The sequence below is a fragment of the Cetorhinus maximus genome, chromosome 5, assembly GCF_964194155.1.
Source record: "Cetorhinus maximus chromosome 5, sCetMax3.hap1.1, whole genome shotgun sequence".
Lineage (NCBI taxonomy): Eukaryota > Metazoa > Chordata > Chondrichthyes > Lamniformes > Cetorhinidae > Cetorhinus > Cetorhinus maximus.
Genome location: NC_135883.1, coordinates 149,406,802 through 149,412,801, shown reverse-complemented (window position 1 = coordinate 149,412,801; position 6,000 = coordinate 149,406,802).

Sequence of the window (6,000 nt, the reverse complement as noted above, 5' to 3'; positions counted from 1 at the left end):
TATCCTCCATTCTCACCCCTTTTTAATTTTTATGTATATATATATATTTTTTTCCCACCTATTTTTATTATTATTATTTTGAAAATTATTTCCATTCATTGTTTTATCCCCACCTTTTAGCCTATTTCAATCTTTTTTCCCACACCGTCCCCACCCCCACCCCCACTCCACCCCCACAAGAGCCATCTGTCACTCGTTCATTCTGCTTCCTATTCTTAATGTAGATTAGATATCCATCAGCACCTCCTTTAGCCAGCATCACCACCAACACCCCTTCGGCCTTTTGTTTATGACATCTTTTGCAATCTTTCCTTTGCCTCCACCTATCGCTGGCCTTCTATCCAGCTTCACCTGTCCCACTCCCTCCCCCCATCAAACAGTATATATTTCACCACAATTTTACTTCTCTTTAGTTCTGAAGAAGAGTCATACGGACTCGAAATGTTAACTCTGTCTTTCTCGCCACAGACACTGTCAGACCTGCTGAGTTTTTCCAGCAATATATGATTTTATAATTCCTCCAGTTTTGGCCTCCGAAGCATCCCTGATTTTAATCACTCCACTATCAGTCGCTATGCCTTCAGCTGCCAAGATCCAAAGGTCAGGAATTCTTTGCTCAAATCACTCTACCTCGCTAACTCTCTCAACTCCTTAAAACTTACCTCTTTTACCAAGTTTTTTGCTTACCTGCCCTAGTGTCTCCTTTGATCAAATTTTGTTTCATAATGCTTCTGTGAAATCCCTTGGAACAATATACTATGCTAAAGACGCTGTATAAGTACAAGTTGTTGAGAGCATTTGAGAAAATAAACCCCAAGGTTAGGTTTTTGCGTAATGGGCAATGTATGAGCCTTAGGGGCTGGTGGGAGAAGATAGTCTCGAGACAGCCTGGGAAGGGAATGCTTTAAGTCCACAAAAATCTGTGGAAAGTACAATAAGTCAGTTTGAAATCACTCTATGTATGAAAATCATTAAAGAAGCATTGCATTTTTATATTTACAGCTTCAGATTGTATTTTGCACAGGGTAGTGGGTCTGACATATGATACAAATTCTATCATTTTCATTGAATGTACCAATATGATTGTTGGGGGAGAAAGTCTCTTTGGTTCCACTTCCATCCTTGGCAAAGTACCCAGTCTTCCTATTTCACATACCCTTAAAATCTCTCTTCAGGGAAGTTTTGTATTGCAGGCTCACACCCACCAGGATTTAGCTTGAGACCCGACCCCCACCCAACCCTGATCCCCCTCCCCTTCCACCCCAAGTTCATTTACAGCCCACAGCAGAAACCTTTCCACTTCATCAGTCCAGACAGAATACACAGCCAGATCACAGTGGTGTAAGGCCAGTGTGGTAACCCACTCCGTCACTCAGTCCCCAGGTTTGGGCAGCCTATTCAAAGTTGGAAAGTTGATGCCAGTCTGGACTCATTGCTCAGTGCTGGTTATCCTTTATGTGTCACTATCAGCCCATTAGCTGGACTTGCACTTAAGTACAGTTCTGAAGGTACGCTGCATTGTTGGAGATGGCCATTTTTAATGTGAATTTAAGATGGAATAAGATCTAAAATGTCTTTACTATTTGATTTGAAGAGGGTGTTTTTGGTCAGTTTTTGAGATGTGGTGAATGTTACTGCACTCGGTGTTGTTGGTGTATTATGATGTCCTCATAAAAAAGCATTGGCCGTGTGAAATCACTGCGGTTTAATCTCTTGTTTCAGTCATTTAACTGTCTTAGTTTCTGGTGATATCTAAACAAATGCACACAAAGACTGCCAGGTATACCTGTGGTTGGCTGTTTGCTCTATCACTGTGACTTAGCAGTCCTTAAAATCATGTGTCATATTTCTGTCGTATAAGGATGTTTGGCATAGCAAGGGTTAATGTGGGACTAGAGCATAGTACCGCCCACATTGTGATGTAGAGAGTCACATGATAGTACACAGTGTGTAGAGGAGTCTGAGGTCCACATGAATATGGCACCTGGATAGGGCTATACTTTGGAGATATGTATATTGTTGTGTGTTAACAATAAACAGTTTATGTTTAACCACACAAGCCTCCAGACCTCTTAGTGAGACACCAAACAACCTTACAAGAATTTCCGTCTGGAACTTGACTCCAGTTGCTGACCACATGGTTTGTTTTCCTTTTACAGACACAGTCGTGATTAAGCTTCAATCAATGCCACTTTGCTTAATTTTTTTTATATTTGTTCACAGACTATGGGCGTTGCTGGCAAAGCCAGCATTTGTTGCCCATCCCTAATTTCCTTTGAGTTTTTTTTATTCTTTCATGGGATGTTGGAGTCGCTGGCAAGGCCAGCATTTGTTACCCATCCCTAATTGCCCTCGAACTGAGTGATTTGCAAGGCCATCTAAGAGTCAACCATATTACTGTGGGAGTGGAGTCGCGTGTAGGCCATAGGAGGTGAGGACAGCAGATTTCCTTCCCTAAAGGACATTAGTGCACCAGAAGTGTTTTTATGACAATCGATGATAGTTACATGGTCAACATTAGTGAGACTAGCTTTCAATTCCAAATTTTTCATTAATTTGAATTCAAATTCATGTTTAGACCAAGGTTGTAATGAGGTCCGGAGCTGAGTGGCCCTAGAGGGACCCACACTGAATGTCAGTGAGCAGGTTATTACTGAGTAAGTGCCGCTTGAATACACTGTTGAAATATCTTCCATCGCTTTGCTGATGATCGAGAGTAGACTGATGAGGCGGTAACTGGCCAGGTTGGATTTGTCCTGCATTTTGTGTACAGGACACACCTGGGCAATTGTCCACATGGCCGTGTAGATGCCAGCGTTGTAACTGAACTGGGACAGCTTGGCCAGGGACACAGCAGGTTCTGGTGCACAAGTCTTCAGTACTACAGCCAAGATGTAGTCGAGGCCCAATGTCTTTGCTGTGTCCAGTGTGTTCAACCGTTTCTTGGTATCACGTGGAGTGAATCGAATTGGCTGACGACTGGCACCTGTGATGCTGGGGATCTCCGGAGGAGGCCGAGATGGATCATCCTCTCAGCACTTCTGGCTGAAGATAGTCACAAAGCTTCAGCGTTCACTTTCACACCAACAGGCTGGACTCTGCCATAATGGCAGATGGTGAGGTTCATTAAGCTTCCTGCTCCCTTTAGCTGATAGATTTTCCGCCACTATTCAGGGCTGGATGTGACAAGTGTGCAGAGCAGTGGGGATTGGTTGGATTTTATCGAAGCCTCGCGTATGGTAGGAAAACCGAGAGAAAAAAATAGTTTAGCTAATGTGGAAATCGACAATGCAACCAGAAACACTGGTTATGGTTATCTCCCATCATCTTAGACCAAGTATTCGTGCGAAGACAGCGTATTTCAATTGGCTAAAGGATACGTTCTTAAAATAAACCTTTTTTTCGAGATTAGGTGTTAATGCCAAGCCTTGCGTCATGGGAACTTCGCAATTCTTGGATGTGGTGACATTTTATACAAAGAAATTCTGGTTTGCTCTGGCGTGCTCTTAATTGTACGCCTTGGGTTGAACTTGTAGAGCGGAAGAAAACCGGATATAAGTGTTGTTCTCACCCAGTGGAACCTCCGAGTTTATGGAAGTTTTTGTTTTGTTGTTGTTGGAGGATTAGGAGGAACACTCGCACGCGATTCCTCCGCAATATTGGCTCCGGAGCAAAACCCAGCGCAAGGTTGCGAAGAAGCAGCTGTGGCGCTTTCTGGGTCGTCCCTTTCGCACAACGTTAGGAACCCAAAAAAAATAAATAACCACCCCCACCCTCCCACACAGTCCTTGTGATTTTACATCAATTTTATTTAATACGGGGAAATTGCAGGCGATGTGGCAATTACACACTGCGTCCACTCCATGGTTGGAAAACACCACAGACCAGCTCCCCCCCACACACACAGTGCCACAGAACAACAAACAACGGCGTTTTGTGTTGTCAGCTTAAAAAACGCAGCATTTTTAGAATTAATTAAGCTGAGTGACAACATCCAAGAGGCAGATCGCCACACTCGCCGAACTTGCGCTGTTGGGTCAGAAGCACATGACTTGCAGATAAAGCAGGAGCGATAGATAGACCAAGCTGGCGAATCCTGTGACTTGAAGCGCTTTGGGGTCGTTTTGTTTTCTCCCTTCAAGTCGTTATATAAATGCGAGGTGGTTATTTCCGCGAGCCATTTCCAGTTAACTAAAATCAAAGCAGGACGCTGGACAACTGAACCAGAAACAGAGAATGCTGGAAACACTCGGCAGGTCTGACAGCATCTGTGGAGAGAGAAACGGAGTTAACAGCATCTGTGGAGAAAAAAAGGCACAGATGCTGTCAGACCTGCTGAGTTTTTCCAGCATTTTCTGTTTTTGTTTCCAATTAACTAAAACCCAAGGCTGCACAGTCCATCCAGTAGGAAAATTGCATCCCCCAGACACTACAGTGTCCAGAGTGTTGTGCCTGGGATTTTACCCAGGGGGCTGTGCCCTACCACTGTGCTGGCAAAATGTGCGCAGGGAGTATACTATGGGATGATACAGGGGACTGTGCCAGTGGGCGGCGCCCGTGGTCAGTGGGGAAGGGGCGAGGAACTATGCTGGAGAACTGGGCCCTGGGGTCTGTGACCAGGGACCATGCTGGCAAATCATCCCTTGTGGCTTTGCCAGTAAACTGTGCCCAGGGATTATTCCTGGGGATAATGCCCCGGGGACTGTGCGTGGAGGCTGCACGTAAGAAATAAGAACACAAGAAATAGGAACAGGAGTAGACCATTCGGCCCCTTGAGCCTGCTCCACCATTCAATAAGATCATGGCTGATCCTCTTGTGTTTCGACTTCCACGTTCCCATCTAACCCTGATAACCTTTGATTCCCTTGCCTAACAAGAATCCACCTACCTCTGCCTTAACAATACTCAAAGACCCCACCTCCATCGCCTTCTGAGGCAGAAAGGTCTGTCCCAATAGCTATATCCATGGAATTGTATCTGGGCACTGGGCCAGGAGTTGTGTCTGGCAAACGTGCCCAGGGACTATGCACAGGGGTTGTGCCATGGAACAGTCCAGGGACAGTGATGGAGAATTGTGCCATTGAGAGCAGGGGTGGTGGGGGGAGAGTACTGAGCCTAGGAGATTGTGCATTGAATTGCACCCGGTGCTGTATCAGGGAACTGTGTCAAATGGCAATACCAGGGAAGTGTGCCCAGTGTTTGTACTGGGCAATTGTAGCTGGGAATTATACAATGGGATTGTGCCTGTGGATTACTCCTGCGGATTATGCCCAGTTTCCAGGCAGCGCCTGTAACATTGCACTAGGGGACTGGGAGCATTGTCTGCAACTAGACCAATGGCACATGTCTCGAGTGCAAACCAAACTCCCCGTGGAAGTCACGCTAAAGGTTTAAGTTGGATTTGGAGGGAATAAGTAAATGTAAAAATGAAAATCAATGCAAACTATGGAGGCTGTAGGTGCAGCAGTCTCCGGACCCTATGATATACCCGAAGGCCTTGTTTTGGATATTGAATTTCATCAAGGATCGAAAGCTGGGCTGTTTTAGGAAAAGCTTTTCAACATCATTTTCTTTTTAAACATGCTTATATTTTGTTCTTGAAAAATGTACACAGTGTATTCATCTCAGCCAGTGAACTGCTTCCAATAATCTGAATGTGACACTTAACTCACACCAAAGCCAAACTTTCATCATCTGATTGGCAAAACTGAACTGCTTTCACTTACAATTATCTCTCTGATTTTTTCCCTCTGTTTATTTAAATGTGTAACTTATTTAATTACTGGTTTTGTTTAATCTTTTCAAGCCTCCCGCTCCCTTCAACCCAAATCTATTTGATTCACTAACATATCTCTTCTAGTGACTGAAATGATACATTGTGCAGTACAAACTTCATGGGATTTGTTAAGATAAGCATCCGCTATTAGTCTATATAGTTAAGGCCTACCTCATTTGAACAATGCTCGTTATTGTATTAAGAGCATGCCCAGCTTAATGATG